General features: G+C 40.6%; 1 protein-coding gene across 1 annotated transcript in view; it reads right to left on the bottom strand.

Annotated features, from left to right (window-relative positions):
* LOC129857938 (muscarinic acetylcholine receptor M3-like) overlaps nucleotides 1-13,434 on the bottom strand; it is a 153,966-nt gene that overhangs the window by 36,379 nt on the left and 104,153 nt on the right. The window lies entirely within an intron of this gene.

Genomic DNA, 13,434 nt, shown 5'->3' with positions numbered 1-13,434 from the left:
TTTTCTTTTTATGTGCAAAAAAATACAATGTGTTAGATATGTTATTATGGGGTATTGCGTGTAAATTGCTGAGGGAAAAAACAATTTGATACATTTTAGAATAAGTATGTAATGTAACAAAATGTGGAAAAAGTCAAGGGATCTGAACACTTTCCGAATGCACTCAGTCATTGTGTTTTTTATGTAATGCCCACAATCAACTCCAATCGACACCATTTCCAAAAGCTTCTCTTATACTCTACAGCTGCACAATATCAACAGCATAGGGTCGAGTTGACTCAAGAATCCATATGTTTTATCGTCCTATCACCTAGCTAGGCAGATAAAGTGTGTGTCTGCTGAGGGTAGCATAATGAAGGTGACCTTACCCTCCCTGTACTTCACACTCAATAGCATTCAGACTCATTGCTCATCCCTCAGATGGAACCTGCCCCACAGACTAAAGGGAGGGGTAAGGAGGACAGTCATAATAACTGAGGATGCAATAGGCGGTATCGTGAACAAATAAAGAATGTGGTACAACGAGGGGACAGATTGAACTGGGCGCAGCCTACAGCTGGATCAGAGGCCTGATCAAAGCAATCACTGGTCAGTCACATCTGATCAATGCTACTTTACACAGCCAGTTCTTCTTTCCTCCAGCAGACAGCATGCTGTCCGAATCACTACAGTAATATCTGAGAGGTTTGAAACCTATATTCAGTCTTTTTGGTAATATCAAAGGAAAATGGAAAGTGATGAAGAGAAAAACAGTGAGAAACGCCAAGGGGGCGAGGTAGAGAGTGAGACCTTGAGAGCGGGCGAGATGATGAGACAGAGAGAGATGGCGAGAAGACTACTTAGCAAGTAAAAATAGTTTGCTGCTGTCTTTTTCAATGGCAGTGTTATTGTCGATTCATAGCATAAAATGTATAATTCAGCCTTAACTTCCTGAATCAATCGACCCTGAGCAGTGATAACTAGATTAGGATGGGAAAGAATCTCATGAGGAAAAATAGAGCAAAAACGTCTAGAAAAGTTGCTCAAGCCTTTGATTTGACTTCCTGCTACTGTACACAATATTCATTGGGGTTAACAACGAGTCATCTGAAAGGACTTAAACCTTTCAAATGATAATTCCATCCTAAAATAAAACTGCATAGAGTACAGCATATTTCATAAAACTATGGTCCAAAAACACTTCAAGCGTTCATCTCGGCTCATCAACTCACTGAACTTTCAGTGCAACACTTACTGTGCCAGACAACATACAGATCAGCTGAGTTTTGCAAAAATAAATATACACCACAGGAAAACAGCCCAAAACAGAAAGATAGCATTTCATTATTCTCACTGAGAAAATCTCCCCCCACTCAGTACAGAAAATATTAAATTCCACCAGCGGGTATAATTGCATGCTCTTTGGCGCTTCATAAATTCTACTTGTAGATAATGGGCATCATGCTCATCCAGCTCAGCAAAGCACAACAGATAAATCAGATGTTCATTTATTATTCTGCTATTCTTATACCATTACTGTATATATTCCAATACCTATTGATGAGTCAAGCTCACCTATGGACTATAAGTTACTGTACTTATATGCCCTCTGTGCATCCCAAACTGTAATTATCAAGAAGTTCTGACAGTGTTGTGGGTCCTTCCCCCTAGTGAGGTCACAGTCATCTGTCGTCTAAATCTTAAGGCCAAGGTAACAGTAATGTGAAATGCCCCTGCTTGGCACAGCATTGCGCACAAAGATTGGGCTACAATGGAGGCTTTTTTATGGACAAGCTTTCAGGCTTTGGGGACTTCGGGATAATTTTGTTACCCCTCACTATTTTGATCCAATCACAGCATAAGCTATCTGAAAAATGTACACAGTCAACTCTTCATGCAGGACCTGAGTGTAGACATGTAAATATGAAGTCTGCCTGAAAATCAGAATGCAATGTCAGGCACTACTTATAGGTTCCCACAACTTTGCTCAGTATTGGGGAATGTCCCTGCTGCTGATGTTCGATTGGGTTTAAGTCCGGTCTCTGGCTGGGCCACTCAAGGACATTCAGAGACTTGTCCCGAAGCCACTCCTGCGTTGTCTTGGCTGTGTGCTTAGGGTCATTGTTGGAAGGTGAACCTTCACCCTAGTCTGAGGTCCTGAGCGCTCTGGAGCAGGTTTTCGTCTCGGATCTCTCTGTACTTTGCTCCGTTCATCTTTCTCTCGATCCTGACTAGTCTCCCAGCACCCTGCTGAAAAACATCCCCACAGCATGGGACGGTGCCAGGTTTCCTCCAGACGTGGCACTTTGCATTCAGGCCAAAGAGTTCAATCTTGGTTTCATCAGACTATAGAATTTTGTTTCTCATGGTCTGAGAGTCCTTTAGTTGCCTTTTGGCAAACTACATGTGGGCCGTAATGTGCCCTTTACTGAGGAGGGGCTTCTGTCTGGCCAATCTATCATAAAGGCCTGATTGGTGGACTGCTGCAGAGATGGTTGTCCTTCTGGAAGGTTCTCCCATCTCCACAGAGGAACTCACTTTGGAGCTCTGTCAGAGTGACCATTGGGTTCTTTGGTCACCTCCCTGACCAAGGCCCTTCTCCCCCGATTGCTCAGTTTGACCGGGCGGCCAGCTCTAGGAAGAGTCTTGGTGGTTCCAAACTTATTCCATTTAGGAATGATGGAAGCCACTGTGTTCTTAAGGACCTTCAATGCTGCATAAATGTGTTGGTACCCTTCCCCAGATCTGTGCCTCGACACAATCCTGTCTCTGAGCTCTACGGACAATTTCTTCGACCTCATGGTTTGTTTTTTGCTCTGACATGCACTGTCAACTGTGGGACCTTATATAGACAGGTGTGTGCCTTTCCAAATCACGTCCAATAAATGGAATTTACCACAGGTGGACTCCAATCAAGTTGTAGAAACATCTGAACGATGATCAATGGAAACAGGATGCACCTGAGCTCAGTTTTGAGTCTCATAGCAAAGGGTCTGAATACTTATGTAAATAAGGTCATTTGTTTTTTTATTTTTAATAAATTTGCTAACATTTCTAAAAACCTGTTTTTGCTTTATCATTATGGGGCATTGTGTGTAGATTGATGCAGAAAACAATTCCTTTAATCGATTTTAGAAAAAGGCTGTAATGTTAAAAAAAAATAGAAAATGGGAAGGGGTCTGTATACTTTCTGAATGGCACACCTGTAAATTGAAATGCATTCCAGGTGACTACCTCATGAAACTGGTTAAGAGAATGCCAAAAGAGTGCAAAGCTGTCATCAAGGAAAAGGGTGGCTACTTTGAAGAATCTCAAAAATATTGTTTAACACATGATTCCATATGTGTTATTTGACAGTGTTGATGTCTTCACTATTATTCTACAATGTAGAGAATAGCTAAAATGAAGGAAAACCCTGTAGTGAGTAGGTGTGTCCAAACCTTTGAATGGTACTGTACTGTATATATTACACTACATTGCATGTGATAAGTTCACAAAGAGGGCCAGAAATAATTAGACACCTATGATAATCTGAAGTACCCAAAAAGGCCACTAGATGTCATGTGATAACATTCCATAAAATCCTTGAAAGTTACCAAAACTCTGGTAGTTTACAGGTAAACTTTGAAAGTTAAAAATAATATACCCTGCCTTTGCAATCCTAGCTCTGACCAAGCTGGTTACACAAGGAATGAGAACTCTGTAATAGATACAATGTGTGCTTTCATCCATTCCGAAAATCAGTGCAAAAAAGCGAGAGCTGGAAGTACCAGTTAAAAGATTCCCTTTCTTTGGTCTTATATAACTGTCATCCTGTGAACTGTCCTTCACATGCAATAAAAGCAATTTACTGAGATGACAAGATTTCTTATAATTTAGGACTTGTCCTGTATTTTCCCCTAATTGTCCCTCATGCTATTACAGCCTTGGACATTCTAAAACACCCATTAGTCTGTGTATGTTCACCTTCAATCAATTTCAAATTATGATCTGTCAGAGAAGCAATATTGTGGCACAAAGTTTTCATTTCATGCTTCAATCACATACGTATCCAGAGAGAAAGAAAACCTCAACCATCAGGCAGCCCATTAAAATGACTTTTTATAAAACAATCAATAGCATCAAGTCAGCGTTGCTGAACACTTGGTTGAAATAAAGCAGAACAATCCATATCCGCTTCATATCTAAAGCTCCAGTACAATCTGAAATTGAACCATAAGCATCCTTAAGGAGTTGGATCTCAATTCTACTCAACTCTGGACTCAATTTAATAACTTTTGTATAGCTGCCCGCTCAATGCTCATTAAAAGCCACCCCAGTATATTGTGAAATTGACTTCTCTTTGCAATCCAATAAGTCTTTCTCCCCATGTCTCTCGTTTGTGAGGTTCTGGCTGATTTTATGTCTGTGAAAAAGAGTGCTCCTGCGGTTTGATTAGATTTCACATGGGCTTTGAAAAAAAGGGTTATGGTTAAGGTTAGGGTTTAGGGTAGAGACGGATCACAGATAGTTCATACAGAAATGTCAGTGCTTCAGATTTTTTTATTATAATGATGACCGATCAAAAGATTCTCTATACTGATCAGAAGCAAAATTATGCACTCAAATGACGAAACATGATGCAATATCCTGAACAGTGCACAGTAGACAAAAACTAACAAATGGGAAAAATATTAAATTAGCCAAAATTGTCTGTGGCAGAGTATCTCCTTTTAACATTCAGGAGGCAGATCTCAATTACACAGGCCTCATTAATTGACTCGGACTCCTAATCCGGCCAGACTGTCGTGTAAAATGATGGCTTCCTGTTACTTTATGTGCACAGATTTTCAGAGTTGGGGGTAGGATTTCTCAACCAAACAACTACAAAATCAGTAAGGTAATTTCCAGAGAGTGATAATAATTTCTACCTTGGAGCCGTGTATGATGGATAGCGAGGCAGCTAGTTAAAATATGAAAAATAATATTTTGGAGAAATGCAATAATGCACTGCAGTTAAACGCCAAAGACCTCATTGCACTTATGGAGCTAAAGTTGATCATCATGCATCACATAAATGATGACATGGATGGTACATTACTGTGACACAAAACCATTGCTACAGCATCTTCAGCAGCTTGGCATTGCACTTCTGTTCCATGTGCTGTTACTTGGAGAGGTATTATACACAGCCGACCAACATAACTCTACTAAGAGTCTCACCCTGGCACTCCAAACTGAGTCAGTTTTGTGAATCTCAATGGGCAAACAGAAGTATCTGTCATTGACAATCTGTGGAGGCATACCAAAATGACAGTTACACAGCCCAGATCATCACTTCCATTCAGTCCTGTGTTCTCTGAACCTCCCACAGGACCAAAGTTCCATATTCTCCAAACAGACTTTGCAAAAGGAATTTGGATGCCCTGAGCAACGATGTTTGTACTGTAGGCTGATACTAATTTAGGAAGAGACATACTGTAGGAAAACATATAGAAAGAATGTGACTTCCCTTGTGTTCTACAGCTGGATAGGTGAGGTTGAGAGGGAAATAGGAAATGAATACAAACACATCAAGTAAGGCATGCGAGAGGGAGAGAGGCCGAAGGAAGGAGTAGAAAGCAGAGTCAGTATTTAAAGGCAAGCTGTCATAGAAAAAGAGAGAGATAAGGGGTGAAGTTATAGTCAATGTGCAGAAAATAAAAGTACACAATATAGAGTAAGGAAGTGGTGTAGGATAGTGAGGAGGAGGAGCCCGGAAAATGCAGCCTGGGTGCTGGTTAAATCCTGGTTTAATTGGCTGGGACTGCCTGGCCACCTGCTGTGCTTGTCTATCATTTCTCTCAATGATCGAATTACAGGAAGTTCCCCCTGACTGAATCCACAGTTCTCCACAGTTTAAAATGATGCTAACATATGATTCCAGTGAGCAACAAATGATAAGTTAAAGTGTTTGAGTTAATTACCATTTTCAGTGTCTATTTCTCCATTATAAGTGACTTTAAAGTAAATAATGGCTGGTATGTTTTAAGAGCAGTGTACTGTATGAAGTGGTACGTATAAAGAGGTGGACTCTACTGCCTATGCAACTTACAGAGTTCATGGGAAGTTTCCAAAGGAAGTGCCATGTGTCTGTAATGTTTCATATCTATGAAGATTGCTTTTGACTGTGCTTGTGATATATATCACCTCCCTCTAAAAAAACACACATACCATGAAGTGTTTTGTACCATAATTTAGTGTAACAGAGAGATGGATTAAGTGTACATGCCGATAACAAGTTCAATAATGGCTTTTGTTGGTGCTGTTACTCTCTCTCTCGGTCTATGTACAGTATATACAGTTGAAGTCGGAAGTTTACATACACATTGGTTGGAGTCATTAAAACTCGTTTTCAACCACTCCACAAATTTCTTGTTAACAAATTATAGTTTTGGCAAGTCGGTTAGGACATCTACTTTGTGCATGACACAAGTTATTTTTCCAACAATTGTTAACAGACAGATTATTTCAATTATAATTGCCACGCCCTGACCATAGAGAGCCCTTGGTTCTCTAAATGGTGTAGTAGGTCAGGGCGTGACTAGGGGTTGTTCTAGTATGTCTGTTTCTATGTTGGTGCTAATATGGTTCCCAATTAGAGGCAGCTGTTTATCGTTGCCTCTGATTGGGGATCATATTTAGGTAGCCATTTCCCCACCTGTGTTTTGTGGGATATTGCTTGTGTTTAGTTGCCCGTGTGCACGTCGTGACTTCACGTTTTGTTGTTTCTTTATTGTTTCACGGAGATTAAAAATATGTGTAAATATACTCACGCTGCGCCTTGGTCCGCTCATTACGAAGATCGTGACAATAATTCACTGTATCACAATTCCAGTGGGTCAGAAGTTTACATATACACTAAGTTGACTATGCCTTTAAACTTGGAAAATTCCAGAAAATGATGTCATGGCTTTAGAAGCTTCTGATAGGCTAATTGACATCATTTGAGTCAATTGGAGGTGTACCTCTGGATGTATTTCAAGGCCTACCTTCAAACTCAGTGCCTCTTTGCTTGACATCATGAGAAAATCTAAATAAATCAGCCAAGACCTCAGAAACAAAATTGTAGACCTCCACAAATCTGGTTAATCCTTGGGAGAAATCTCCAAACGCCTGAAGGTAAAACGTTCATCTGTACAAACAATAGTACACAAGTATAAACAACATGGGACCACGCAGCCGTCATACCTCTCAGGAAGGAGACGCGTTCTGTCTCCTAGAGATGAAAGTACTTTGGTGCGAAAAGTGCAAATAAATCCCAGAACAACAGCAAAGGACCTTTTGAAGATACTGGAGGAAACGGGTACAAAAGTATCTATATCCATAGTAAAACAAGTCCTATGTCAACATAACCTGAAAGGCCGCTCAGCAAGGAAGAAGCCACTGCTCCAAAACCACCATAAAAAAGGCAGACTACGGTTTGCACATGGGGAAAAAGATTGTACTTTTTGGAGAAATGTCCTCTGGTCTGATCAAACAAAAATACAACTGTCTGGCCATAATGACTGTCATTATGTTTGGAGGAAAAAGGTGGAGGCTTCCAAGCTGAAGAACACCATCCCAACCGTGAAGCACAGGAGTGTTAGCATCATGTTGTGGGGTGCTTTGTTGCAGGATGGACTGGTGCACTTCACAAAATAGATGGCATCATGAGGTAGGAAAATCATGTGGAAAATCATGTGGATGTATTGAAGCAACATCTCAAGACATCAGTCAGGAAGTTAAAGCTTGCTCGGAACTGGGTCTTCCAATTGGACAATGACCCCAAGCATACTTACAAAGTTGTGGCAAAATGGCGTAAGGACAACAAATTCAAGGTATTGGAGACGCCATCACAAAGCCCTGACCTCAATCTTATAGAAAATTTGTGAGCAGAACTGAAAAAGCACGTGCGAGCAAGGAGGCCTACAAACCTGATTCAGTTCCACCAGCTCTGTCAGGAGGAATGGTCCAAAATTCATCCAACTTATTGTGGGAAGCTTGTTTGACCCAAGTTAAACAATTTAAAGACAATGCTACCAAATACTAATTGAGTGTATGTAAACTTCTGAACCACTGGGATGTGATGAAAAAAATAAAAGCTGAATTAAATCCTTTTCTCTACTATTATTCTGACATTTCACATACTTAAAATAAAGTGATGATCCTAACTAACCCAAGACAGGGCATTTTTACTTAGATTAAATGTCAGGAATTGTGAAAAACTGAGTTTAAATGTATTTGGCTAAGGTGTATGTAAACTTTCTACTTCAACTGTACAAAACATTAAGGACATCTGCTCTTTCCATGAAACAGACTGACCAGGTAACCGCTATGATCCCTTATTGATGTGACTTATTAAATCCACTTCAATCAGTGTAGATGAAGAGGAGGAGACAGGTTATAGAAGGATTTTTAAACCTTGAGACAATTGAGACATGGATTGTGTATGTGTGCCATTCAGTGGGTGAATGGGCAATAAAAAATATTTAAAGTGCCTTTAAATGGGGCATGGTAGTAGGTACCAGGCACACCGGTTTGTGTCAAGAACTGCAATGCTGCTAGGGTTTTCACGCTCAGTTTCTTGGTTGTATCAAGAATGGTTGACACAACTGTGGGAAGCATTGGAGTGAACATGGGCCAGCATCCCTGTGGAACGCTTTTGACACCTTGTAAAGACACCATGCTCTGACGAACTGAGGCTGTTCTGAGGGAAAAAGGGCGGGGGTGCAACTCAATATTAGGAAGGTGTTTCTAATGTTTTATATGGTATGTCAGGGTGAAGAAAACCACTCAACCATAAACAACACATTATATGGTTCCTTCCTCCATCCTTGAATCACTTGAATAAAATAAAAGTAAATTCTAATTTCCTCCATTTTTCTGCACTTCTCTTTTATTATAGTTTTGAGTTTTTGGTGTAGCTGTGTGGAGGTGGCTGGATAGGCATAACCTTATGCAAATACAGGGACCCTTCAAAACTTTGGGATATTAAAGCCCTTCCCTGGAGATGAATGTAAATAGCTTCCCTTCACAACATAATGAAAACAATTGCACCCTTTTCTCTACATGGCCTAATACAATTGAACGAACATGGTGTGAATTATACAATAGTAATAATTGGTCATCATACAACTACTTTATATCATTGGTTGAACCCCCTACCCCCCGTGTCTATTAATCAATAACATTGTAATACATCCATTTTAATGTACAACTGTTTTTGACAACTTTGTGTTATTTTTAAAATCAGTAAAGAGGTAGATAAAGCAGCATGCATAGGTAGACATAGGTAGACCATCACTGATACTTGAATTACTCAAAAGAAGAGAACACAGTCCAGTGACTAATTTGTGTAAATAATAACCAAACAGTGCAACACATTGTGTAAAAGGTATCCAGTTAGATCATTGTTTTGGACTTTTAGCCAGATAATGCAAGAAGGCAAATGACCAAACAACCAGCCAAACTGTTAGGGACTGACAACGTCTGTGATGTCGACCCGTGGTGGTGACCTGTGGTCTGATTAGATGATGGTGTTGAAGCCTCGGTTATCTCATTGGAGCTACAGACTGACGTTGGTTATAAAAATGCCAGACGATGGTTCGCTGTTGGACAAGATATGAGACCTTGTACATTTACCCTTAAAAATGATAATCAACTTATTTTGGAGCATCGACAAGCATGACAGATGCAATTAAATGAGGGAGCTGACAGCACGATAAGAGTGGGTACACCATTAACACCATTATTTTAGAAATCAGATTATCATCAGAAGTTACAAATAAGATAAATATTGATCTACTTTAAGGGATATCTGATGGGGCGAGTAAGAGAGGATATAAATGCAGGGTGACCGGGACTGAAGCCAATCTATCAGAAGATTCATGCCAATAACAACACTACTGTTCTAGTCATGCTGGGGTTGCACATGGCTTCCTTTATGATTAAGCAGTGTGACTGTCTTAGAACTGAATAACAACCATTGCTGGCAGCAGTCACACCCACTTGACAATATGAAAATACTAATCTCTCTGAACTTTTTCCACATTTTGTTACATTACAGCCTTACATGCTGACCAGACCGGACACGTCGCGTGTGCGAGCGTCGCAAAATAAATGTAGAAACCCATGTTATTCAATTATTGCACCCACACTGCTTGCGCGCCAAGGAGCGTCTGCGACACCAAGGGCTAAAATAGATGTCGTTCCTATTTCTGACGCAGATCGCGCTTCAAGTCCTGCCTCTCCCATCTCCTCATTGGTTTATAGAAGCAGGTATCCACGTGCCATCTCCTCATTGGTTTATAGAAGCAGGTACCCACGTGCCATCTCCTCATTGGTTATACCCACGTGGGTGATAGAAAGACGAAAACTGTTTTGCCGGTAGTCGTGGTAATACAATGAAAGTTTAGATGCGATCACCATATAATTTAAACGATGAAAAAGCCTGGAAGGAGGAGAGATGACTAGAAACGATTCGGTTGGCCGTTTTATATGTGGATTAATTGTCGGAGTAGAGATCCTTGTCCATTTCAGGTAAAATAACAACTCAAGGTTTATATCCCAGGACAAATTAGCTAGCAACAGCAAGCTAGCTAAACAGGACAAATTAACGTTAGCTAGCAAGTGCAAGCTAACTAGCTAAAATACCATACATGTTTAATGCTTTTCGACCTGTCCCCAAATGAATGTCATTGGTTCAGAGTTTGTTTTGATATTTTAACCTGCGTGTCGTGATCCCGTTTGGTGTGGGGGGGCAAAATAAATTTATGCATGACAGCGCACAATGGCACACGCGCGCAGCCGGTTTGGGCAAGGTGTTATTCTAAAATGTTTTTTTACCACATCAATACCCCATAATGACAAGGCAAAAACAGGTTTAGAATATTTGCAAATGTATAAATAAGGTATCTGTTTTTTATTTTTAACAACCCTGTTTTTGCTTTGTCATTATTTATTGTTGTGTGTAAATTGAGGATATTTATTTATTTAATCCATTTTAGAATAACGCTGTAACGTAAGAAAATGTGGAAAAAGAGAAGGGGTCTGAATAATTTCCGAATACACTGTCAATGGTAGTAGCGTCTGTCAACAGACTGTGGGATGGGATGACTAACGAGGAACCTTGGTCCGGTACACATATTTTGTCAGTGATCATCTGGACAAATACTGATTTTACAGGTGCTCGAATCTTTAGAATGTCTAAAGGGGAGGGGACATTTGGCCCTTAGACTTGCTTGAAACTTGCAGAGAGTTCCAGTTTAGAGTGGGTGGAGACTTCGCAAGTCGTGTTAGTAACTTTCATCTCGCCCCAGAACTTAATTAAGCATCTGACACAATTATGCACAATTTTACTTCTGGGTTTATGAGAAACTATGAAACTATGAATCTGTCAACGGGAGTTTCACAATGTTGACAACTATTGTGAATGATCCTTTGTTCAGCGGCTGTCATTGTGACACTATGACACCTCCAACACACATATTATTCTAGAAATGTGAGACCATGCCAAAGAATGTAGATAAAACTCAATAGTCTCATTTAAATTCTAGACGGCACACCATTTCTGGGCACCAGCTCTAATACAAAAAGCTCTAATACAAAACTCCCATTACCTTTGAAAGCCATTTTATTAAAGCGAAAATCTATAAAAAGGTAGCTATTACTCTCAAAACAGATCAGCCATATCTCTAAAAAAGCAACTGAGAAATTCATGAAAAAACGAATTAAACAACAATGTAGTAACTACAGTATGTTACTGTATACCATGACTCTTCTCCATGTGTTTCATGAATCAGGTTGAACTGAACATGCATTTAGGCTGTTGATGAGAGCGTCAGATAGTGTTTCATGTCAGGGTGAAATACAGCTCAAACGTGGGAGGTGAGGCAACAGAATCAAGTAAGTGTTTTATCACTGACCTGGAGATGCTTTAAAGGACACATTTACGGCTGTTCGGCTGCTCCACTTTTCCACCTCAACATTGAATTGAGCGATTTGGCAAACGTAACGTGTGGTTTGGGAACAAACTAATTATTAGCTATTGTTGGCGCAACTTGAGCTTCCGAGCTTCTGAGTGTCAGGGCTGGCGTCACGACTTCCGCCGAAGTCGGTTCCTCTCCTTGGTATTATAGCTTTGTTAGTATGCAATGCATAATATGATAAAATTATGTACAGGCAGCAACCCATAACTTGGGTTGACAAAATATACTAAAGATTTTGTCATTAGCCATCCTGAAAATGTTGCACACACACCTACTACACATACAGTGCCTTTGGAAAGTACTTACACCCTGTCACGGCCGTCAAAGGGAGGAGACCAAGGCGCAGCGTGGGATGTGCTGTTTGTCACGGCCGTCAAAGGGAGGAGACCAAGGTGCAGCGTGGGATGTGCTGTTTATCACGGCCGTCAAAGGGAGGAGACCAAGGCGCAGCGTGGGATGTGCTGTTTGTCACGGCCGTCAAAGGGAGGAGACCAAGGCGCAGCGTGGGATGTGCTGTTTGTCACGGCCGTCAAAGGGAGGAGACCAAGGTGCAGCGTGGGATGCGTACATTCTTTTTTATTTCAAAGAACGAACACTAAACAAACTAACAAACGAACCGTGACACTATACAAAAATGAGTGCTGACAGGCAACTACATATAGACAACTACCCACAAATACAGGTGGGAAAAGGAAACCTAAGTATGGTTCTCAATCTGAGACAACGAAAGACAGCTGCCTCTGATTGAGAACCACACCCGGCCAAACACACAGAAATACAAATCATAGAAAAAGGAACATAGAATGCCCACCCAAATCACACCCTGACCAAACCAAAATAGAGACATAAAAAGCTCTCTACGGTCAGGGCGTGACACACCCCTTGACTTTTTACACAATTTGTTAGGTTACAGCCTTATTCTAAAATCAATACAAAATACAAATAAATCCTCAGCAATCTACACACAATACCCAATAATGACAAACCGAAAACAGGTTTAGACATTTTTGCTAAATGTATTAAACCTAAAAAACAGAAATACCTTATTTACATAAGTATTCAGACCCTTTGCTATGTGACTCAAAATTGAGGTCGGGCGCATCATGTTTCCATTTATCATCTTTGAGTTGTTTCTACAACTTGATTGGAGTCCACATGTGGTAAATTCAATTGACTGGACATGATTTGGAAAGGCACACACCTGTGTATATAAAGTCCCACAGTTGACAGTGCATGTTAGAGCAAAAACCAAGCAATGAGGTCGAAGGAAATGTCTGTAGAGCTCCGAGACAGGATTGTGTCAAGGCACAGAACTGGGGAAGGGTACCAAAAAATATATGCTGCATTGAAGGTCCCCAAGAACACAGTGTCCTCCATCACTCTTAATATGGAAGAAGTTTGGAACCGCTAAGACTCTTCCTAGAGCTGGTTGCCCAGCCAAACTGAGCAATCGGGGGAGAGGGGCCTT

This window comes from Salvelinus fontinalis, chromosome 1 (genome assembly GCF_029448725.1).
Source record: "Salvelinus fontinalis isolate EN_2023a chromosome 1, ASM2944872v1, whole genome shotgun sequence".
Classification (NCBI taxonomy): Eukaryota; Metazoa; Chordata; class Actinopteri; order Salmoniformes; family Salmonidae; genus Salvelinus; species Salvelinus fontinalis.
Note: the sequence above shows the minus strand (reverse complement) of the source record. Positions and strands in the feature narration are given on the sequence as shown.